Source organism: Equus caballus, chromosome 24 (assembly GCF_041296265.1).
Source record: "Equus caballus isolate H_3958 breed thoroughbred chromosome 24, TB-T2T, whole genome shotgun sequence".
Taxonomy (NCBI): Eukaryota; Metazoa; Chordata; class Mammalia; order Perissodactyla; family Equidae; genus Equus; species Equus caballus.
In genome coordinates, this window is record NC_091707.1 from 26690910 (window position 1) to 26716006 (window position 25097).

General features: G+C 47.1%; 1 protein-coding gene and 1 long non-coding RNA gene across 41 annotated transcripts in view; one reads left to right on the forward strand and one right to left on the reverse strand.

Moving 5' to 3' along the window:
- Nucleotides 1-16155, reverse strand: part of TMEM229B (transmembrane protein 229B) — a 36763-nt gene extending 20608 nt beyond the window's left edge. For 9 of the 40 annotated variants that reach the window (XM_005605262.4, XM_023627964.2, XM_070249936.1 and 6 more), the window contains exon 1: nucleotides 229-283. The gene's annotated coding sequence lies outside the window, so the exon portion shown is untranslated. Of the gene's footprint in view, nucleotides 1-228; nucleotides 442-15580; nucleotides 15753-15922 lie in introns of those variants that run through there. The other 31 variants (XM_070249934.1, XM_070249919.1, XM_070249937.1 and 28 more) reach the window with 20 other exon arrangements.
- Nucleotides 16156-20170: 4015 nt separating this feature from the next.
- Nucleotides 20171-22096, forward strand: LOC111770466 (uncharacterized). The gene is made up of 3 exons (XR_002803751.2): nucleotides 20171-20314; nucleotides 20761-20884; nucleotides 21728-22096. It is a non-coding gene; the product is annotated as an uncharacterized lncRNA (long non-coding RNA).
- Nucleotides 22097-25097: the final 3001 nt, after the last annotated feature.

The window sequence follows — 25097 nt, forward strand, 5'->3', positions numbered from 1 at the left end:
CTTCCCCTCCTGGAACGCCTTTACCTCTCATCTCTGTTTACCCATATTTGCCTGTGCTTCAACTTCCAAAGATTACCCTGGATAACGAAAGGTCCCTGCCTCCTACCTAAGCTACTCCATCTCTTCTCCCCTAAACTCCTAAGGTCACCTGATTTTCCAGAGTCATGGGATAGCTTTGGTTAAGCTGTCCTGTGGGGTCAGAGTACTGACAACTTATCTGTCCTTTACCTTCCAGTGAGTCCGAGTCTTGTCTCCCCAGCTCTGTGGCAGGATCCTTAAAGACACCAAGAGGGCACTAGCCTTCTTTTTATACCCCACTGTGCCCAAATAAAGCTGAGAAGATTTTGCAAGAACATTCTTATACGTCAGTTGAGAGACTGACGAATGAGCTTCTGTTGCTGGCAGAAGAGGAAAGTTATTGTGGAAATGCCGGTATTCAACAGGGCTGGGCCCAGCACCGCAGGGCCCCTTCTACCTGGGTGAGGCCCTCAGAATTGGGCCACCTTGTTCCAGACAGCTTTGAACTCCTATCCCTTGTCTGGAGTCCAGAAATACCTGCACACCCAGAAGGGAGGGGTGGTGAAGCTACAGGCAAAATGTTGATGAAGAACAGGATGTTTATACGGTTTTAAAGTGTCTCCCCACAGATTGCTTATTAGTAGCGAGGGGAAACTAGTAAACTCACAGTGAGGAAGTTGGACAACACCTGACCTGAGTTAAGTTTGAGGGCTTGAATGCCTCAAACTTAACATCACACATAGGGGGCAGATGGGTATCAGTGCCTCTGGATGTAATACATCGAAAAGGTTGCAACATCACTCATGTATATTCCAGCTAGGAATGTGTAACCAGAGTCAAAACATGAGGGAACATCAGATAAGTCCAATGGGAAGAACATTCTATTTTTCTAAAAGGGGGAAAAGGAGGCTATAATCTTGAAAAATGTCAATGTCATAAACAACAGAAAGGCTGAGGAACTATTCTGACGAAAGGAGGCTAAAGAGACATGACAACTAGACTGAATCCTGTCCTGGACAGGAAAAAATGCTATAAAGGACATTACTGGGTCAATTGACAAAACTGGAATACAACCAGCAGATTAGATAAAGTATCGTATCAATGTTCAATTTACTGAAGGTTATATAAAACAATATCCTTGTTCTTAGGAAATCCCCACCGAAATATTTAGAGATAAAGGCCATGATGTAGGGAACTTACTCATAAACAGTTCAGGAAAAAACTGAGAGAGAGAGAACATAAATGATAAAGCAAATGAAGCAAAATGTTAAAAATAGAGAATCTGGATAAAGAGTATAGGGGTGTTTTGTGATTCTAGTAACTTTTCTGTAAGTTTGAAATTACTTCCAAATAAAAAGTTGGGAGGAAAGAAAACAACAAAGGGGCCCCTTTCATTAGTCGGGGAGTGAGGTAGGGGTGGAGCAGATATGGAGGTCAATCCGGGTGGGACATCGGTCGTGACATGTCTGCACTGGGCACAAAAATTCCAGCTCTGACAAATGTCCCTCATGGACACAGTTCCTCTCCCAATTTGGCCCTTCTCTTTTCTTACTCCTCCATCGATTTACTCCTTCCCCTCCCCCAGATCAGCAATCTTCTAGGAGGCCTCCATATTAATACCAGAGAGACAGGATTATTAACCTTTTGGGTCTATTCTTAAAGGTAATTAATATTTTCTGGAGATGTTTTGACACCTGTTTTGTCCTCAAGCCCATAATAATGCGTCAGATTGTATTTGTTAAGCCACTGCCTTCTGGGTGTAACATGGTATTTCATTTCCCCAGAAAGATTTGTAGCTAGTCTTACTCATACTGCCTGACTTTAGGCCTTCTGAGATCTCAGGCAGGCTTTCTAGGGTAGGTGCCCCCTTTCCCACACCCCACCACCGTCGCCACCACCTAATTCCAAAGTAATCCCTCTGCTACATGCACACACACCCCCAGGCACAGCCTCCCTCCCCGGGTTCACTGTCTGTCACGGCTGGATGTGGTCACTTTAAATACCTCACAGCCGGACAGGTGATAGTCTCTTTAAGCAGCCTCACTGTGGGGTAAAGAGAATTGAGCAAACCATCATATTATACAAACCAATTTATTTATTAATTCAGAAATCCTTATATGCATCTTTTACGTGCAGACTATGCATCGCTAGGTAGGCTGGAGTATGAATGCTGGAGCAAAACAGTGGGGCCGGTTGTTTTTAAAACATTGGAAATAGAAAATCTTGGAGATTCTACTGTAACATCAAATACCAGACAGTTACTACTAATAATAATTTACATTCTGACAACGCTTTTTACTTCAGTGAGCCCTTTCAAGTTCATCTCATTATACATGCATTCACTCACATGTTCATTAAACAATTCCTCAGGGTCTATGTTGTGACGCGAGGACACACAAAGACCACAGAGGCAAAGACCCAAGCCCGGCTCACAGGAGGCTGACATTCTCAGTGGTCCTGGACTGCCCAGTTGGTCTGCGAGACACTTGCTTACGGTACTGCCCACAATGGAGCGCCAAAAGAAATTATTTTAAGGAAGAGAAAATGAGAAAGAATCAAAAAGAAGATATTGTGGCTTCAGCACACAAATTTTGTTCTTTCTGAAACCACGGTTTTCTCTTATAACTTAGCATTACATTAATTTATTTTTACTTACTTATGGGACCTTAAACAGGTCCCTGCTGAGGGTCTCTAAAGGTTTAATCCAGCCCAAACAGTAAGTTGGGTTGCAATCCTAGATGCCGATAAGGGTCAAGTAGGCAACTCAAATTAGCGAAGACTCGAAACCTATTAAGAAAGCAGGACTGACAGCACTGGGTGAGGGATTTATTGGGAATGAGGGGGAGAGAGGGAGGAGTCGAGGACGACACTCAGTCTTCTGACTTGGGTAATGGCCGTGTCATTCCCTGAGAGAAGATACAGGAACAGGCATGCTCAGTGACCCATGACGAGCTACATGTCAGATGCTCTAAGTATGAGATGCCCGTGGGACTCTAGGCTGGAGGCAGGTCTGAGACCCCAGCTGGAGGGAGCAGCGCAGAGGAGGAGCATGCTGGGGAGAAGGTGGGAGGGGCGAGGCGCTGTGAACGGGGCCTGAGGAAGGACCAGGGTTCAGGGAATTGGGGGCAGAAGGCTTTGGGGGCTGTGGTCAACTGCAGAGACAAGTCAGACAGGGACTGAAGAGACTTAGCAGCACAGAGGTCACTGGGGGCCATTTGTGAAGGAGGAGTGACTGCAAAGGGAGGTGACTGAGACAGTGTGTACGGATGACTCTTGTGAGAAATTTGTTTGTGAAGGAAGAGAGAGAAAAGCTGCTGGAGAAGTAGAGATGAGGGGGGTGTCCTTCCTCCCTCCCTATCTCTCTTCTTTCTTTCCCACATAAGAGAGACCTAAGGATGTTTAAAGGCTAAGAAAAAACCACAGTGAGGGAGAGCTGATGGATGGGATATATGATGTGGGGCACGCTCGGATGCTCTGGTCTGTCCTGAAGTCATGGAGGAGAGCACAGTGAGCCACAATCCCATAGACCAGCAGGACGAGTGTGTCATTACAACCCCCTTACAGACAGGAGACGCAGGCATCTGGAGTTAAGGTCACACAAATATGGAGGTACGATAGCCCAGACCTAGAACACAGGTCTCCCAGTTCCTGGCATTGGTCTTTCTAGACCAGCGGTCTCAACGGGGCCACCTCTGGGAGGAGGGAACCTTCTGTCAGCACCACGGTGGGTGGGGAGTGCTACAGGTACATGGAGGTGGAGACCTAGGAATCCTGGGTGCCCTGCAATTTCCACCATGGCCCGCGAAAGAACTCTCCCACGTGACTTTGCAATGTCCCACTGGACATTCACAGAGGTGAAAAGCCTGTTTATATTTATCTGCGTCTAGAACCAACCTCCTTTTCTGAAACAAACACAGAAGAATTTCGTATGGTTTTAACATATACTAAATTGTCCAGGAACACCATTAGAGTGCACATCACGGGGATACTATACTTGATATTCTTTAACTTTACCAAGAGTGACTCACCAACTGGGAAAATCACATCGACCTCAGCAACACGTCTCGTGGTATTCGAGTCACCCATACACACACCTGTATCTTGTGGGTATTTGTAGCTGTTACATTCTCGGTGATTCTATGTACAGGTTCAAGCATCTGACTCCTCCTTCTGTCTTCCATGTAGGTGTGCCCAAGCAATTACATATTCGAATGCATGATATTGTATTATAACTAACTGTTCATTTATTTCTCTTTTATATTACAGTTTAGGCATTATATTGATTTTTAAAAAACTTTCGGAGAGAGGTAAGTCATATTATCCATGAATTTTATTCAGGGTAATTAGGAGGCATTACAAATATATGCTAAATAAAAAGAGGGCACCATTCCAGATCATGTGTCCCTAGAAGCAAGGGAAACTGCAGTGTGGACAGGAATGAAGGAGTGAGCAGAATCAGGTGACTTCAAACCATCAACCCCACAGAGTAAATTCAATGGTCATTACAAATACGGACATGAAGCTCCCGAATGATGAGTGCACGGACAATGTGGTCAATCTATGGAGCTTAAGAAAACTATTCAATTTGGTACCTTTGGGAAATTTCATTTCCATGATTAGTTTAACTTATACTATATCTCAGCACTTTCCAGCATAATGACAATAGGTAGAAGACCACAAGTCATCTTTAGGGACCAGGGAAATAATAAATGGTTCAATGTCTGGAGGCAAAGATGTGTTTAGATGAAGTCAAAGAAATAGGTGCCAGGCTTGTCTGGGGAATATCTTCCTTAATGGATGAGAAGATGAGAAAACAGTATGTAAGAGGATGCTTAAGGATATTTATGGAAAATGCTATATCGTGAGGATCATGGACAGGACTAGGGATAGAGAAATGATCTCAGAGGACCTCCAATAGGTTTAAAAGGCAGGCCAGGATACTTAGGGCTCAGATTCTGAGATGGTTATTTAATGGTGATGGTGGGTGAGGGAGGCGGCCTAAATTCCCCTAGGCACGCCCATCACTGCCAAACAATGACAAAGGGCAAAAAAGCAAAAAAAGATGTGTCCTTCAATCAAGAAGGGGGATAGCTAACTGACTCCTGTGTCCTTTCCAGCTTGAGGACACTGGGACCTGGGGAGAAAGGAAGGGAGCAGCCTGCCAGCTTGGAATGCTAAAGGGAGGATCAGAAACAGGTTCTGAGCCTGACTCCTCCACTAACATTTGCAACTCTTATCACCTCTCCTCTCAGTTTCCTCAACAAAACATGAATAAAACACAATAGAACACTTTAGGTTCCATCACTGTACATTTTTCTATTGTTTTCATGTTTTTCCAAGAGCATTTGTATATTTTAAAAACTTTTTAAACATCCAGTCAGAGTAGCTGTAGGGATTAATAAGCACACTGACTCTCAAATGAGTAGCTGTGTCACGTCCTAGATGGAAGTAGGGAACCAGATTTACATGGGCCCTGAGGAAACATCAGATGTAGGAAGTGCATGCAAGAACCGGTTGACAAATCTCTTTGGGGAGCTGACTCAGTCTAGCGGCCAAGAGGGCCCCACTCGTGTTAACCCGAAACTCACCCAGCAGGTACCTCCCACTGAGGGACATACCAGTGGGAAGAGGAGAAGCCTTCTTGGTTTCGGAGTCATGGGCCGGGACTGGGTGAGGCAAGAGAGGCATGTGCCTCAGGCAAAAAGTTTACGGAGGTGCCAAAAAAATTTAGTAATCAAGATAAATGGTATCATAATGCAATATTTAAAAAAATCAAATTGGTACACTATGGTGCCAACAAGGCAGGGTCATGGGAGGTTCTGTGATGCTGGGAGAGTCCCACATAACAAAGATCTATCCCACCCCAACGCCAATAGCATCTCTGTGGAGAAATACCACACGGCACCATGGTTTCTTACCCAAAACCCCGGGAAATCAGAATTTTTCAGATCTTTAAAAAGGTAATGTAGAGCACATCCTGTAGATTACATAATCCCCACAGCAGGGTCTGGAGCATACCCCCATTCAGACACATTAACACTTTTGTGGCCAGATTTATGAATAATCACACTCAGAGTAGATAGCTGACCAATGGCCTCATATTAGTCCAGGTCAGGTTTTACCAAAAGCTTTCCATTTTAGAATGTTGTGGATTTTGAAACTAGATAAAGGAGTATGGGTCTTAATAGCATTACATTAGGTTTCCTACAGAAAAAAGGCAGCAGATTAGACCCAAAGCTTTTGTTATAAATTTATGCTGAAAAGAGAATCATAAAGTCCTCACTTGATGGTGATCACCCAGAAGAAGGCGATTTCCACAAGTCAGTGAAGCCCAGAGCAGATTTACAGCAGCATTTCCCACCAGCCAACAGACTAATATTTTTAAACACCTTCTGTGTGTAAAATCTTGTGCAGTGTCCTGGGATGGACTAAGACATACAAGACAGAGTTCCAGTCCTCAAGAGCTTAAAAGTTAGCGGGGACAAGAAGGTAAACATCAACCATAGAACACTGAAAAATGAAGGACGCTAACCCACACCCACACTTTTAAAATTATGAAACCAAAGTTCAGAGAGGTTGAAGGCCTTGTATAACTTAGCAAAAGTTGGTTAGTGGCATGGAGAGATCAGGACGCAGGTCTGCTAGCCGCCCTTCACTGCTCTTTGCATAGAAGCACATAATAACTGCCCATTCGGTGATGAAATTACAAGAGGAGCGAAAGATCCTGAACCAGCATGAAGTGGTTTTGGTCAAATACACCTTTGTGGCAAAGAAGGGCTCTGACGTTTAAAAGGACTGCAATTTGCGGAGGCAGCACAGCAGATGAGGGCCCTCTGGCCAGGGAAATAATGAGGCACCGGAGGGGTTGGGCTCGGCAGATTAGCGGGGCAGGTGGATTAGGCTCCAGTAAAGGGCACAGGAGTTGTTGGAAAAGCAGGTAAAGGCATTGCATGGAGGGCTTGAATGCCAGAGTGAAGACTTTACCGTTAGGGCCTAAGGCAACATTCCCCAAGCATTTGCATTCTGCCCACATGACTTGTCACGGCTGCCCACCACCCTTGTAGGAAGAGACAGAGCGTAGTGGTTGAAAAGAGCACACTCTGGGGTCAGATTCTTTCCTTTTGAATCCATGCTCTGATGCCAACTGTGTGACCTTGGACAAGCTGCTCAAGCTCTCTTGGCTTCAGTTTATTCATTTGTAAAATAGAGATAATGCAAGGACCTCTCTCATGAGGATTAAACAAAAGAGAGTACCTGGCATTATAAGTACTCGATAAATGTTAGTTGTTGCTAACCTTTTTATTTAAGTTAAACTTTTAGTCAAATACATAGTATAGCCTTCTCCTAAGCAATAATATTCATGAAATTGTTAAGTCTCTTGTGACAGTTATGGTTTTGGTGACACACATATAATAAGAGGTTAAATCAAAAGTCTTAACTAAGGCACTGAGTACAGCAGGTCTGACGCTCCCAAGCTGGTGAGAGGGCCTTCCACAGGACCACTCAGGAAACTTGATGTCTGACCCTGGGAGGACTGGGTGGACCAGCATCTGACCACCTGAGATGCCCAAAGCATGAGACACAGTCTGGCCATCTGCTATCAGGGGAGCCAAGAGAGATGGCAGAGCTGGGGGCTCAGCTTGCATTCCTAAATTCATCCTCCAAAGGATGTGTGATTGTCTCCTTGTGCTAACGTGGGCCACATGTGAGAAAGGCTGGCATGAGATCAGAGCAGATCTTGTCCAAGAAAGCCACTTGGACAGACTGAAGGAGCTTGGCTGAAAGAGGCTGGAAGTGAATAGCTGGATTTTAGAGGATAATTTGCTCTTTTCAAGACAATTGGAAGTGAATGATCCCAGCAATAGGTGGGAGAGGAATATCTGAGAAACCATGAACATGGCCACAAGAGAGAGAATGGTATTAAATACCTGCCAGGCCCAGGAAGCTGGAAGCCGGCAGACAACAGCAGTGGACAAGTGAGCCCTTCCTGTCCCTCCCAGCCCAGTGGCAAAAGACTGAAGGAATTAAGTACTGAACAGACTACGCTTGTGACTTAAAGTGACCACTGGACCTTCTACTGCCTAAGAATAACCAGAAAAGTTATGGGGCCTGACTTCCCTTTGTCACAGGGCAGGGGAAGAACCAATCCCACTGAAGAAACTGAAGGGACAGTGGGAGACAAAATTAACTCTCTTTAGGAGAACATTCCAATGAGTCATGTTTCTTTACACTCATTAGAAACATAGCTATTAAAATGAAATGTTTGTCCCTGTACCAACTAAAACCATCTCTCTATTCCCCATGGTATGGTAACCACCATTAGAAATAACTGATATAGGACAATAAGGAACCAAGGAAAAAGCAAGCACAGAAAGACTGGTTTGGTGGGTTTAGTGGGAACTCATTTGCTCCTCATCCTTGAAGATGATGAAATGAAAAGAGAAGATTTACCAATGGATGGCAGAATCCAAAGGTCCTTGGACAAATGGTTCTACTCAAAGGGAAATCCAGGACTAGCCCGGTGGCCTAGTGGTTAAATTCAGCGTGCTCCACTTTGGCAGCCTGGGTTCAATTCCTGGGCGTGGACCTACACCTCTCATCTGTCAGTGGCCATGCTGTGGCAGCTGCTCACATACAAAAAGAGGAAGATTGGCAAAGGATGTTAGCTTAGGCAAATCTTCCTCAGCAAAAATAACCCCCCAAAAAACAAAAAAAAAAACAACAAAGGGAAATCCAGATGGCCCAATTCCACAAGCAGAAAAGCTGGGCTCCCTGAGTTCCCAGGCTGAGCTTAGATATGATCCTGCTCTTTCAGGTGCAACTAGGCAGCAGAGAGGAGGCATGTTCTCCTCTCTGTAACACGGAGTCACTTGGAAAGCATCAGCCAAGTTCCCAGGTCCTGGAGCCCTGGGGGGATTCTGGGCTGAACCAGGTCCTGGAGACTGCCAAATCTAAGTGCAGAATGTAAAACATACACCAATGCACAGTTTCGCTGCTGCCTTCACTTGGGGACAGTCAGAGGATGAGGTGAGTGTGAGGTTGAAGTTCTAAGTCAAGATACAAGGATGTTCCCAATGATTTAGGAGATGGTGAGTACAAGGCTGAACAGACACCACCTCTCTGTAGCTCCGTTTAAACAGTCAAAGGAGGAACGACCTGACCCAGTCCCCCTTCACAAGGAGGAACTTACTCCAGCTCCGACTTTGTCCCTTAGCTTTTTTCTCCTTCAACCCCACCTCTGCTCTCCCAGCTGTGACTTCTTACAATTCCAGACCAGCTGAGTTATTCCCTGGGAAAGGACCAAGTTATCCAGATCCTACTGGATCATCCCACATTATTACTGGAAGAGATGTTAGAGAAGCTCTCTTCCAACATTCTTATTTTAGAGATAAGGAAACTAAAGGACAAAGGACTCATGTCACGTTCCCAGAGTCACTGAGCTGACATGAGAACCCAAGTACCCTCACCTCTAGCACAATGCTCCATTTTACACCATCACGCTAACTTTCCAAGGGGGTCCACTCACCTCCCCCAGGCCACCACTTCAACATTCATTCTTCTTCCACAAACACCTCAAAATGGTAGAAAACCTCAGAGTTAACTTGCCTGGAACAAACAAGGATGAAAGAGAGGAGAATCATCTCAATGAAATAGCTGGTCACATTTGAATGCAGTAATCAGTGGCCACAAATACTTTCTCAGAAGAACAGGATAGTCCAATGCTTGCTGTACTTTGCAGAGTGTACCTGGGCCCCAGAGTCATAATCAGGTCTCCACAGCTGGACGATAATGATGGGTAGGGGAAGGCCCAGAAACTAGGTTGGAGGATGAGGACTGGAGTCAAGAATCTGCAAAGATAAGCTACTATGACTAACGGCAGCAGGGTGACAAAAAGAAATAGGCTGCCCAGATAGCCTGTTAAGTGAGAGAAAAATTTTGGCATCAAAATGAAATGGGGTTTATAAGATACATTCCTACGCCAAGCATAAGTCTGTTTCCCTTATAGTAACTCTCAGGCCATCTGGCCTACTTCCCCAATGCAGGATACCGACCTCTCTCTTCTTCCTGAACATTCGTCAGGATGTTGTTTTTCAAATAAGCATCTGGGCTTCCTTCTCCTTTTAACTAGCTGTGTTTAATTAACATCAGCTCTCCTTCTTATAGCTTAACTCACACTACCTCCACTTTACCTTCTCCCCAACATTTATTCCATCATGTGATCCAAGGCTATAGGACACAAAGGAAACATACAGATCTCAGTTCAAATCCTAATTCGAATACTTGCTAGCTGTGTGACATGTACGATCACTTTATCTTTCAGAGCCTCAGTGTTTCCAGCTGTAAAATGGGGATAATTAATAGTAGCTATCTCTGGGCCAGCCCTATGGCCGAGTGGTTAAGTTGGCATTTCCTACTTTGGCAGCCTGGTGTCCACTGGTTTGGATCCTGGGTATGGACGTTCATATCGCTAATCAAGGCATGCTGTGGCAGCATCCCACATAGCAGAAGTAGAATGACTTACAACTAGGATATACAATTATGTACTGGGGCTTTGGGGAGAAAAAAAAAAAAGAGGAAGATTGGCAACAGATATTAGCTCAAGGCCAATCTTCCTCACCAAAAAAAGAGCATATCTTTAAAAAAAATAGTAGTTATCTCATTGCTGTGAGAGAAGGATAACATATAGCAAGTGCTTAGCCCAACGGCTGGGATATAGTAAGTATTCAATAAATAGTAGTTGTCATTGTTATTATTGCTATGATCACTGAACCCAGCTGAAGCTCCATTTGTGGAAGTAAGTCTCAGAGGGCTGAAATGGGCTGTCCAAAGTCACACAAGTGAGTCAGGGAGGGATCCCAGATTTCCTGATTCTAGAGGTCTTTGCCAACCATCAGCTCCTACACAAACGACAGCATTGCCCAATGACCTAGAAATCTGGGTATCTGATCACATCCAAGTATCACAGCTGATGATTTAATAAGCACTCACCATGTGCTAGAAACTGTGCAGGCTATATGAAAGCTTTAAGGAATCTACAGATCAGTGTAGGAAGGTCATCTCCTTATTTACAGCAGGCAAAAACACAATTACCAAACAAAAATCTGGAGCCGCGGCTTGTTTTGCCCAGTGGTGACAATATTTCTTGCCCATATTTATTTTAAGAAGGTAGATGAAAGTAAGACCAATGCCCTGGCTGTCTTATTCTTGGCTTTGGAAAAGCTTTTTTGATTGGGAATGAGAGGGAGGGGGATCCTAGGGACTAGGGACTAAAATAGGGTCTGGCCAAGGACAGCTATGAAAAAGAAGATTGGGGTTGGCAGGGGGCTAAAAACAGGTCCCCACCATTCCTCCAAAGAACACAGTTATTGTCTACAAGGTGGGCTTCTTGCTCCAAGGGCTGTCCCTTCACTGACTGTGCAAGCAACGAAACCATGGAGCGCCAGGAAGCACACTTTATCTGGAAGCATGAATCACCCCTCAGAAGTCCAGAAAAGAATCCGCTCTTTGTAGCCCTTCACTCTCCTTCTTGGCGGGCATCCCTAGCTCCTCTGGGCTGGTATCAAGGCCTTACAGAAACTCAGGGTAAGTGATCTTTCTGATGGAAATGGACCATTCCAGAAACTCATGTGATGGGGTGCCTCTTAAAAACTGAAAGGAAACAATGAATGAATGAACCAGCTCGAAGGCATTCGTCATTCAAATCCAGCTGCAGAAGCAGTCATAAATGGCTAACCCAGTGCATTCTGAACGCAGAGCTTCTGAAGTAGAAAGGATTGGTGGAAAGTGCACTCTCTGATTAGGCCCCCTTATCGATTCAATCTCCCCACATTAAGTTAGGATTTGATAATGCAAGTCTTATTTTTTTAACTGCCATGCTTCTAGAGGATAGAGCAGCAGGAAGGAACAATGTGAGGACCCAACTCCTGCCGATGTAGACTGCTCTAATTTCAAGAATGCTGTCCCTCCTATGACACCAGCCACAACGGGAGCCAAGACCACAGCAAACTCCCTGTTGGGGAGCCAGCAGAGTAAAAGATGATGGGGAGCCTGATGTTCAGCAACAGGAATTGGCAATGACTTTGGTTACTCCTCAAACTGCCAGACTGGATTGTGACCAACCCCAAAGGTAGAAGCACCAACATCAGGGGAGGGTGGAAAGTTACCTTTCAGAACCATCCTTTGAAGGAGTAGGGGGCCAATATCACTCTGTGACCTCAACTCCACTAAATTTACACATAGGGGAACTAATGTTAAAATGAATGTGGAGGACGGCCTAAGGGCAGAGGAGAACGGGAGTCCACACCTGCAGGATGGATGTGAGCAAAGGTAAGGGAGAAAAAAATTCGTTTTTACCGGGGGATGTGACAGATTACATATTCAGCCTCAGTTCTATCTACGGATGTGGGTTGCAGGGGAAAACCCATTTCCTTTTCCTTGGATCACAGCAGGAGAGAGCATCTCACAGCTCAAAGTCTGAGGCAAATGTACCTCTGTAACCCAACACATGGGTACCTAAATTCTATTAGCGCATCTTTGTCTTGTAACAAAATAGTATAACCTATGGGTCTCCTCCCACACTAAGTCTAAACATTCTTAAATCCTAGGAAAGGAAAACTTCCCCAACTCAGACATCCACATTCCCCACAGCCAGTGTGCTAACTCTCAAAAGGAGAGTCTCCCTCAAGGGAAACCATAATCCAAAGTGCTGCCTCTTTGCCCTTCTCCAGAAATCAGCTTACACCGTACTTTCCAAATCAAAGCCTCTGATTTCTGGGACGTGGTGGTGGAGTAAGCAGACGACCTGACCAGAAAGGCTGAATTTCTTCCTGTTCAGAACATCAGAAATCCTTCCGACGTTCCCTCCTTAGCCAGGTGTTGCCACAAAGGGAGCTGAGAGTTTGCCAAGTCAGAAATTATCCACACCTTAAAAGGAATGTTCCTGAAATAAAAGAAATAAAATAAAACCCAAACCACTTTGTCTGTAAATTGGAGGCGGGCGGGGGGAGGCGCAGGAGGAGGAAAGGAAAGGGACACAAATTTGAAAACAGCCAGGCTGTGCGAGGGTTAGATTTCCCTTCCCTCAAGGAGAGCCAGATCTGATACGGCCGCTGCTAAGACCAAGCGGCTTCACTTTACTGCCTTCAGCCCAGTCTCAACTTCTAACATCAGAGTCCCTAGCATCATCAGAGACCCTCTTCAGAGCTCGGAGGGTGACCGTCACTGAGGCCCAGGCTGGACACCGTCTACCAGGTAGAATCCTTGTAGGAAGGAACTCTAAGACATCCCGAGAGCAGAGGCAGACAGAGGAACACTTGCGGCCTATGTGCTGCAGCAAGTGCCTTTCTGGTTAAAAACTGCACTGTTAAAACCGACACCGAGCATTCCCTATCACAAAAGCTGTAATTTAGTCCTTTCCTGCCAAATGACACCATTCCCTTTAAAAACAATATGTAAATCTGATACAGGTGAAATAAACACAGTATAAAGCTCCCTAACTCATTTAATATCTTTCACTCACGGACCAACGTGCTTAAATCACTTTACAAATGTAAAATTCATGCCTCAGCACTTTAAAAGAGGGAGTTGAGAGAGTATCATTCTCCCTGCTTAGAGTCAGTACATTTGAGGAACAATCCACGGAAAAGCCCCTTCTCTCACCATTGGGGGTGGGGAGATCAGGTCTCCATATCATTATTCTCCACTCTGAATAAATGGCTTGGGATAAAGCCAGTGGGGGACTCAGGGATAATCAACCCTGCCATTCAGAGGGGAAAGGTTCCTGGAAGTGGGGCTGTTGGTGCTCTCTCATCTGGCACCTGCATCTGACTTCAGCCACAAGTTCCAGGGCCACAGACCTACAGCTCAGGGGACTTCAATTTCTCCTGCTGCCCCTCCCCGGTCCTCAAACCTCCCTCACTCCTGTAACTTTAAGTGACCAAAGTCAACATTAAATCAGGTTGTCATTTCCCTCTAAGTACCAGATAAATAAGTTGGTCCAGCCCCTGTTGTCTCCCCAGTTACCCATTGCTGTGCCCAAATACAAAGCCCTGGGGAGGGGGCCAACTCTTAGCTCATTTCACCCTCCATGGCTCTAGAGCGAGGAGGTAACCTGGCAGGCCCACCTCTGGCCCAACCACTTGTATCATTAGCTCATGCACAGGAGCAGGCAGGAGAGTCACCTAGCAGACCAGCGCTTACCCCCCCACAAGTGCCTTCTGTCTCCACAGGCAAGCAGACGTAGCTCTGCCTTGCAACCAGGGGAAAAACCCAACTCTCAAATGGCTGTCCTTTCTAAGAGGAAGAGAGGCAAGGGGCAGTCCTCCTACAGGACAGAAGCCAGTAGTCACATGCAAGCTGGCTTGGAGCTGGAGGCACCTCATTCCTGGAGACACAAAGTCGGGGACCTGGGACCTGGAACCTGGCCCATTTGTTTTCTAGAGAGAAAGACACCGTACCACCCTCAGAGCAGGCCATTCAGCCCTCCCCTTGACTCTTCTTCCTGGTTACAGCAAAGAGAGAAACCCAGACCTCCTGATGACCCAAGTCTGAAGGCCAGAGTAACAGCTCATTTGTTACTAGGTGCTGAGAACACGAGAGAATTGCTGAGCAGAGCCCCCAAGGTTACACTGGCAGACAGCTCCCCGGGGTCCTCCTCTTCTCCTCCTGGGAGGGCTTGAAGTGGCATCAGAACAACCTCCTGCCACCCTAAGCTCTGTACCTGAGGCAACCAAACATACCCCCAAGGATCCTGGAGAAAGACAGTCCCTGGAAGGAAGGGAAGGGATCAGTTTCTGACCAGGCATAGAAAGAGAGAAAGGAAGATACCTGGGAGAGAGGCCAATGTCTCTCTGCCCTTGCCGTGAACAGAGCTGTAACGGTCCCCATCCCAGCCCTGCCTCTCCCACCAAGGACTGGACATCAGGGAGGGCAGATGGCGAGCTGGCAGCCAGGGGGCTGGGCTCGGGCCCAGATCCCGGACCCGGGGAGGGGAGGACCTTTAGGTGTGCAGTCCACCATCCCCCAGGTTTTCCATGCACCCTGGGGAGAAGGCGGAGGGTCATCTTCACGGTTTCCTCTCCTTAGGAAAGTCCTCAGCCTCAAACTCAGGAGGGTCCGCGGTTCTCACTCCCAAGCCCGGGCTCCCTAGCTTCCACTCAGACTGGCGCCCCGCTCTGCCCTCCCGAGGGGGTGTCAACCTTCCGCTGCCGGAGATCCCCGGCTGGCCCCTTCCCCTCGCATCTCTCCGAAGCCCCTTTGTTTCAGGCGGGGAAAGTTGCCAACGTGCACCCCTTCCCCAACACGCCCCCCTGTGTGCCCATCCCCCGCAGGGAATCCAAGCCGGGGCGCACCATCTAATCTTCGGCTCGCTCTCGAGCCGGGGCAGCCGCTTTGAAACCGAAAGCAAAGAGGAAGCGGGATCCGGCAGCACCCCCGGCCCGGTCGCCCGGTCTTCCCCATCACCGCACCATCGCCCGCGACCCCGCGCTCGGCGCTGCCCGCCCCGCGCGGCCACCTCTCCGGGTGGCGGAAAGGCCTCTCTGCGGGCATCGGGGGCACCTACCGGTGCGGGCCGGAGCCGCGAGCAGGAGCGGGGCGGGGCAGGGCCGGCCGCCCGCCGGGTGCAGGTGCGGCCAGGAGCGCCGTCTCCCCGGCTTGCTCCCGCTTCTCCTCCGGCGCGGGGACTCAGGGTGCTCTCCTGCGCCGCCTGCTCCCCGCCCCCACGCCCGGCGTCCGGGCTCCCCCCGCGCCGAGTTGCCGGCCGTGCCTCCCCCACGCCGCCCGCCCTCCGGCGCCGCGCCTGGGCCCGCATTCGCCCGCTACGGCGGCGAGGGGGCCAGGGGCTGCAGCCGCCGCTGCCCGGCCGATCCGAGCCCCCGGTGGCGGCGGCGGCGGCGGCACTCACCCATAGTACGGATGCGGTGCAAACTGCACATGCTCGCGTCTGACAGGCGCTCTGCCTCCGGCCCGGCTTAACTCCTTGCTCACCTCTCGCGGGCTCACCCGCCGGGTCCGCTGCCCCGCCGACCCCGCCGCCTCCTGCCGCCTCCCGCAGCCGGCAGTCGGCCGAGTCCTGGGCGCCTGGGAGCGCGCCCTCGGCCCGGGCCGCGGCGCAGGTGGCTGCAGTGCAGAGCTCCTGGGCCCTCCCGGCCCCCGCCACCCCGCCTGCATTTGAGGTGTCTACAAGAGCACGGAGGAGAGGACTAGCCGGGGCCACTCACCTCGCAGCTTGCAGGAGTTGTGGGGACTGCGCTTACAACATCTGCTGTGGGTATCCTGCAGGTCCTGGCTACCTGAGGGCCACGCTCCACATGGTGTTGCAGACCCACTGTGTGCCAGCATTATGTTCCGTGCAGTCCATTCATTGAAACAGTCCTGCAAGGTCATTTTTATTATCCCCATTTTCAAAATGGAGAAACTGAGGCCTACGGAAGTTAAGGAATTTGCCTAAGGCAAGGTCTGAACCTCCAAGGCCCACAATTTGGTTTCTACTGCAAAGATTAAACAGAAATTTCCTTTCTGAAGTCAATCTAGATTCTTCTATTGGAAGATGGAAAAGCCTGGAGATTCTAGAACATGGAATATGGGAAATTGGTGACAGAGGGCCCCTGACTTGAGTTAGGCCCCTCAGACAGGTCCTGGGTTCTGCAGAAAGGCCGAGCAGGGAGTGGGAATGTAATCCAGCCCCTACCTCCAGGCCAAGCCTGGGTCCTGGCACTGGGGGCCACAGCCAAGAGGAAAGGATGTTTAAAAAAATTCATAATGTCCCTCAGGGGTGTCCTTTTGTATATAATCTGTCCAGAGGGGGCGCCTTTTTCTTATTCTCACACAGACCCTATGTGTGCCTAGGCCTGATCTGAGAGGTCTGATGGCTGTGTCTCTCCTAGCCTTCTCTCCCTTTTCCTCGCATGCCACAGTGACAAAGAGGTACAGAGATCCAAGGCAGCACAGAGTCTTCAAAGAAAAGGGAACTGAGGTTTATCCAGCTGGTCTTGCCCCACTCTGGGTGACAAGCTAGGCTGCTTTCCTACTGTCTGACCCTGATCCCATCCTATATCTTCCCCTAATTGACTGATGGGGCCACAGGTCTACTGTCAACCTCCTGTTCCTGGCCAGAATATTCAGAGATTAGCAAAGATACGTCACGAACTAGGGATGGGCAATGTGGACGAGGAGTTCTAAGCTTACACCATACACTCCCTGTTCTTGGGCTGGCTGAGTCATTCTTTCCAAAAGGAAAGTTCAACAGGGGCAGAAGGAGTTTTGCTGAGTTTCTCAAACTAGGCTAAGAAGTACACAGCCATGTGATGCCATCAATGGCAAGAGCTCTTGGCTTCCCTGAGTTAGTTTCCTCCTCTGTAAGATGGAGATAGTAGGGGCTGGCCCCGTGGCCGAGTGGTTAAGTTCGTGCGCTCCGCTGCAGGTGGCCCAGTGTTTCGTTGGTTCGAATCCTGGGCGCAGACATGGCACCGCTCATCAAACCACACTGAGGCAGCGTCCCACATGCCACAACTAGAAGGACCCACAACGAAGGATATACAACTATGTAATGGGGGGCTTTGGGGAGAAAAAGGAAAAAAATAAAATCTTTAAAAAAAAAAAAGATGGAGATAGTATCACCTACTTCATAAGAATATTGTGATGACCCAACGGCATAATGCATGTAAAGTCCTCAGTGCACAGTAGGCCTTCAACAACAGGAAAGGGTTTTCTACTAGGGGTAAGGCAGGGAGGGGTGAGAAGGGGTCAGGGCTCCAGTGAGGCATGCCGTCTGTCCCTCGAACACTGTCAGATAGGCAGGAGACAGCCTCCTCTCAGGAACACCCTGGCAGGAAGTGGCTTCAGTTAGTCTGGCAGCATAGCTCCCTTGCTGAAGAGGGACCTGTCCTGTGCCTCCTTTCCTTGGAGGCCCAGTTCTCAATCTGTGGCTGGCAGCTGACTCGGCTCCCTCTGGCTCTGGGAGGCAGCACTGTGCAGAGGAACACGTAATGGGCTGAGGCTAAAGATCTGAATTCCGGGCAACATAACCATGTGGCACAGTAGGTACAGTGCCTAGTGCCCTCAATATTTTCAGGTCCCACAAAAATGTTTGAATTTCTTTTAAAATCAGAGACAAAAATAAACTTTGAGGTCAAGGGGAATGTTTTCATATATAATATTAATATTTTCATCCTTAGTATAAAAGCCATAGTATATAGAAGCCAAGGGACAAGTTACAGAATCAGAAAGAAGGAAGAATTAGGAACTAGGCACAAGCCTTAGCATCAGCCATTCTCTGCTTTATCCAGCTCTCCCAAGGACTTAATTCTATGATCTGGGTCTTCCTCATTCCTAAATTAGGAATCATTTCTTCCTAACAAAAATTTATATCATACCTTACAGTTGACATATCTTCTATCTTTGGGTAAGGCAGCTATTTTTATCCCCATTTTATTAATGAGGAAATCAAGACTCAGTGAGATTGTATGGTTTGGTCAGGGTTATACTGCTAGTTAAGGCAGAATGCAGTTCAAACTCAGGTCTTCTGCCACCTCATCCAAGGTCCTTTCCACCTGCAGCTAGAAGATTTCAAATAAGATTAGGCGTGTACAGGGCAGAGTGGTCTGCTGCAGAAGCAGACCTAAAAGTAGCATGTGTCGTGATGAGTGGGTCCCCTGACTTTTCACCCAAAGAATACTGAGACCTGCATACAGGGTTGTGGGAATGGGTGGGGAGGGTAGACTTGCGGAAGTAGACTCAGTAATGGTGGTTCTGGGGATTCAAGTACAGATTCAAAGTGGAGGCCCATGGAACAAACTAAGCCCTGTTGAGCTAGCACACACCAGAGGATGCCAGCACCTCCTTTGCCTTCTTGTCTTGTCAAAGCAACCTGGATTTGAGTTCAGACTCAACATCCTAGCCAGATGTTTTAAGGCAGTTTATTTAACCTTTCTGTGTCTATTTCCTCATCTGCAAAATAGAAATGACAACAATACCCAACCCCACAGCTGCATAAATAAGATGATGCAGGCCAGGTACTTGGCATAGTGCCAGGTACATGACCCCGCTGTGGTAGGCAGTTAATGGTGGTTCTCTTCACATCTCTCTTCTACCACCAGGCGGGGAAAAAGAGAGTCTTTCAAGTGTCTTTGTAGTCTCCGAAGTGGCTTGAATATGTTAGGTTCTTAGCCATATTTTCTGAAAGACAAGAACTTTTCTGCCCTTCTCCAAAGTAAACCATTCATAAAGAGGTTGCTCTTGTCTACTGTAACTAATTTTCTTGATGACTTTCAAGGGGAACCAGAAACACTTCCGTATACTTGTTAGAGAGGATTGGTTCCCTGGGGGTTGCCCTCTGACCACAAGTCAGGAGAGATGTGGCTCAAGAGGGTGATTTCAGTGGAGGGACTGGGCCCACAGCCAGATCAGGAAGGACCTGGGTAGGGAGATGGAAGATAGAAATTGGAGGCCAAGAGAGAGTTATGTATAGTCTGTCCCAGATGCTGTGATAAGGAAGAAAGAAGTGAGGTAGGAACAGAGAAAGTATTGAAGTCAAAGGCAATCTTGAGTTTGAGATTATTTTGGACCAGCTTTACAGAAAAACAAGGTGGGAGGGAGATAACTGGGGTAAGCCCCAGGGAACCTATCCTCTCTAACAAGCACACAGAAATCTTTCTGTTTTCCTTAAAAGTCATCAAGAAAATTACTTACAGTAGACAAGAGCAACACTTTATGGATGGTTTGCTTAGAAGGAGAGAAAAGTTCTTGTCTTTCAGAAAATATGGCTAAGAACCTGTATCATTAGGATTCTTTGGTTGCAAGCGACAGAAACAGACTTTAGCTATCTTAAGTCTAAAAGGAATTTATTGGAAGGATATGATCAGGTGGCTCACAGATTTAGAGGGAATGCTGGCAAAACAGCCTTGAAAAGCCTAGGACCAGGACAGCTTTGGGGGCGCAGGTAATGGGAAGTAATTGAGAGTCTCCTCAGGGCTCTGCTGCCAGAACAACTGGACTTCAAGCTTTTTATCACTTCTGTTCAAGTGCAAAAGAGTCAAATTTACCTAAGTTGAGTAAGGCATTCACCTCTTGGCCAGGGAAGAGCCAGAAGGATACCCTGATGTAAGCTCTACCGGCACCCCACATCAACAATTGTGAGGTAAGCAATGCAAGAGGAATCTGAGAGTTGTTGCCCAAAGGAAGAGAAAGGTTGCTATGCAGCCCAAAAGCAAACGTCCATGACGTGGGGAGAGCGCAGGCAGCACAGGGAATTTATATCTGACCCACTGCCCTGTAAGCTTCTTGGCTATGAGAGAAGGTAAAGGGAGAAACACATAAGCTTCGAGAAAGTAGCAGGAAGCTCTGAAAAGTACCAGGACAGGAAAGCATAGAATGCTGAATAAAATCAAGCTCATGCTGGAGTTGGATTAGAGCTGGAGACAGGCAGACGTTTTAAGGAACCTGTGCAGCTCTGAGCTGTGCTCAGGAATGGGTGAACTGTAATAAGGGAGGCAAGTGCAAAAGGTTGTTAAGGATGCCCTTGAATGTTTACAAAATGCCTCTGAGGGGTGGAAAGGGGTACCAGTGGAAGGGGAGGGGACTTAGGGCCTGGGGATATGGTCAAGTTGACTGCAGGTTTGTCAGAAGGTTTGCTCTTTATATGTCTATGTGGGAAGAGGGTATGGACTTCCACAGAGCTCACAAGATAATGTGCGTGTTCCTACTTTGGGGATATTCAAAAGTCATGTCCTCTCTCTTTTTCAGTCATCAAAAAGAAAATGCAGTGGATAAGGACTATGCAGTATTCGTGAACATCTTGAGCCTGAAAATGAAGAACTCACCATTCTGTGAAAATGTGAATTCATCCGTAGAGCATTAAGATATTAATGTGTGTGCTCTAAGACAGCCCTGAAAATTAGTGCAGGTTCATGAGACTAACAGTAAATTAAGGGGGTGGGGAGCGAATGCTAAAAGAAATCAATGTGAAAATATGCACGCGCATTGAAACTACACTACTTCATACTTGAAGGTGTGGGTTCAACCGTGAAAGTTATAGATTGGGGGCGGGGGGGGGGGGTGCGGAATAGAGTCAACTTCGGAACCATGGAGAGAGCCACCCCCACTCCCCAGCTGCTTTCATTTCCCACCCAGCAGTCAGCCCAGGTGCTGGGCAAATTTGAAAGAATTTCTGCCCTGGAGATTAGAAACCAAACTTCAAACTGGTCACCTCTCCCCTCCGTGCCTCCCTTTGCCAGGATGCAAGGAGTTTAGTCGTCTGAGGAGGGACAAAGGGGTATTGTTAAGGCGAGCCTGATTATGAGGAGGCTTTGCAACGAAAAGCTTTTATGCTGCTATCTAAGCTGTTCTCCCCCAGGGGACACTGTGTGCCTGTCCCAACTTCACTGTATCAGTTCAAAGAAAAATTTCAGCCAGACGCAGTGATTGCAGGAGGATATCTTGGGATTTGGCAACATTAATAGGTTAAGAATTTCTATCACAACATCTCATCCAAGTCCCAATTCTCGGCCCCACTAGGTCCTGGGATGGGTTAGAATGGGGGAAATCTTTCTATTTGTAGATCTGAGTCAAAAGGTTTCTCCCATAGGAGCTGTCTGAGAGGCAGCCCAGCTTCACAGTAGGGGGTGGGAGGTGGGGGGTGCAGATTGCATCATGGAGGATAGGATAAAACCTGTTTCAAGTCTTTTCACTCTTTTTGTCCTGGCCCTTGTAGGAGAACTCTGCCACCTTCAGGGAAGGCTGCATATGCCTGAGGAGTTGCTGATCCCAGGGACTCTATCTTGTCTGGAGAATTGGTTCAATTGGGGTGTCCTATTAGTCTCGGATGCTAATTAATTAATAAGTATATATTTAGTGTCTTCTCTTCCCTAGCTCTGTGCTGTGGGGAGGATTGGACTCCTGACTTCAAGGGAGTTGTTATTCAATTCAACAAGCATTAACGTACCATGCATGGTGCTAAGGATTAGGGTCATACAGGTAAACAGATTGAGACCTACGCCTTAGAGATGAGACAGTACACGATGGTCTATAACAAAGCATTACCTCGTGCTCCTAGGGACTGCTTTAAATTCTGTACCTCCCATGCCGTGGAAGATCTGTGATTATTTGTGTTCTGTGGTATTTCCGTGATCCAACTTTATCTCTACTGCACTTTATTTGTAAAGTCAACTCTTGGGCTTTCGCTCAAAACTGACCAGTATTTACAAATTTACACACTTCTTTCTGTCCAAAAACTCTCTGCCTCTCTTTCTTGCCCATAGCTTAGGTCAAGGTTTGCTTTCTCTTACGTCTATCAGCAAGATACATACTTGGGAAGGGGCAGTGCCATCTTTGGTGTATTTTTCCATATCTGTGGGCAGTAATGTCAGATATAGAGCTGTGACCCCACCCAGAGAATACAGCAGAAGGGTCTAGGGACAGGAGGGAAGAATAGCGGGGTTTCCAATGACACACAGGAAGGACACGGGGGGGTGAGTGCTTTGTTCTGGAACTGCATGTCTGTGTTTGGGTGCATAGGCTAAGAAAGGAACTGGTTGCTCAGGGGCCTTGTCTTGACCCGGTAAGTGCCCTCTGGGCATTTGTATGATGGGAGATTAATACTACAGCACATGCTTGAGCTTTTACTATTTAAATCCAAATTTGTGTTCTAGGAAGACACTGGGCCCAGTGGGTCCCACTCCCTGTCCTAAATGTCCACCAGGCTGAATGGAGCTGGATGATGTCCTGGAACTCTAAGAATGTCAACGGAAGGGGCATGAGGGTCTCTGGTGCTGCAGTGAAGGAGTGTGGACAAATGTGGGTGGGTGTAGAGGATTGAGAAGGGGTGGAGGGAAGGAAGAGGGGCCTTCCTTGGACTTTCTCCTTGAAATCATTCACTGTGCTGCTCCAACCCAGAACCTCACGAAGCCAGGCCTCTGGACTGCACCCAACTACCTTCACGGTCCTTCTCTCCCCAAGCAGAGAACATGGCTGAATATGCCATTTCCCTTGCAGGATGTAAAATGGGCTTGGATTAGAACTGGGCCCAACTTAACTCTTTCCCCAGACTTATGTCTACTCTTTCAAGACGTGGACAATTGCCAGGCCACAAGAACATAGTGTATAATAGGAATCCAGTAATGCTGTTGTGGTCATAGCTTAATTGCTCTGAAGAGGTAACAGAGATCCAGGCAATATCAAAAGTGTGTGAGTCCCCTTTGATCTCAACATTGATCCCAACTTCCCCAGGTCCCCACTTGCCATATCCGTCCCCAGGGTCTTAACTTGTTGGAGGCAGTGAGTCAAAGGAGTTCGCATTAAACTTGAGGGATGGGAAGTTATGGGGGCAAATTCTGGCTCTTTGACCAGCACATTATGGCTTTTTTGGTTAGTCATCAACTTCCCTGAATCTCAGCTTTCTACTTTACTGATGAGATCAATACTTTAAAACGTTTTAATAGCTTTATCAGAAAAATGATTCATACTCCTTGTAAAATATTCACATAATATAGAAAAGAACAAAGCAGAAAATAAAAACATTACACCAAATTTCTATACCCAAAGATAATCACTGTTAAGGTTTAGGAAAAAGTCTTTTACTCAGATTTATATCATAGATATACAAATAGTTATATGTATACAGTTTTATATAAAATAAATCATACGTACTTTTCTAGAAATTGTTTCACTTGACATTAAGTAATGAGTATCTTTCCACATTGGTAAATATAATTCTTCAACAGAAATTTTAATGACTGCATAGTCATAGCTTTTTTTTTTTTTTTTTGAGGAACATTAGCCCTGAACTAACATCTGCTGCCAATCCTCCTCTTTTTGCTGAGGAAGACTGGCCCTGAGCTAACATCCATGCCCATCTTCCTCTACTTTATATGTGGGATGCCTACCACAGCATGGCTTGTCAAGTGATGCCATTTCCGCATCTGGGATCTGAACCAGTGAACCCCAGGCCACCAAAGCAGAACATGCACACTTAACCAGTGTGCCACTGGGCCAGCCCCAATACATAGCATTTTATTTTCTAGATGAATCATAATAATTTACTTACTAAGTCTTAATTGATAGACGTTTAGATTGTGTCTTTTTTCTTTATTTTGTTATTATTGCTGCTATAAATATGGGGGGCAATACAGTCTTTTCAAGCACCTTTCTTCTAATACAAATTGCAAGAAATATTGAATGACGTAGCTCAAGAAAGGACACAAGAATCATAAAACCCTGTCACTGAAAGCAGGGATCTGGGGTGCAGGACAAGTTCCTAGAAAAATTTTAGTGGTCTTCACCTCTATAAATGGCTTCCAACCTTATGTACATTGCTACATACGTACATTACTATTCCACTGGCTTGAGGGGCAAGTATATTTAGGGAGATTTCTTATTCCGAATATTCCAATGGATTTATTTGAACACTAAAATTTTGCTTCCCAAAGAACCATGCTGTTCTCAAGAGTACCTTTTGTTCCAGAGATCTTGGGTCCACGTAAGAACCATCCCCTGTGCGCTGCAGGGAAATTCCTGCTTTCAGGATCAGACCATTCCAGAAGCCATCTGAGAGTTTCCCCAGTGGCCAGTGGGGCTATGAGTAGTGTTAGAAGGAACAGCAGTCAAGTGTCACCCCTAGAGTGATGCCTGTTGGTTTCCTGTCCTAGGAATCTGGGTATTCTGCCCCATTGCTGACCTCCTTTCTTAAGTACGAGACCTGTCTGTCGGCTCTCCCTTATTCCTTTGGGTGGCCCCCACTCTGTAAAGGTAAAAGGACTAGCGTTCCCTCTTCTGGACCTGGGCTAGGAAATTCAGGGTCTGGAAATGTGGAAATTCACGTTTGGAAAGGTGCACTGTTTGCACCACCTCTCTGAAAACTCCAAAGCTCACCTCTCCATGAGCAAGGCTCCCAGTACGTGGATTCCCTCGGTACTCTGAGCCAAGCAGTCTGGTTCCAGCTCCGTGTCCCATGACTTTGTCCGTGGCAGAGTAAAGGTGATCCTTAACCCACAGCCTGCACTTTGTGCAGCAGGAGTTCTTCCTGTCCCCTGTCCTTGTGGCACAGCTGGGTGAGAGACGCCTGGAATAAGTGCTAAGCTAATGGT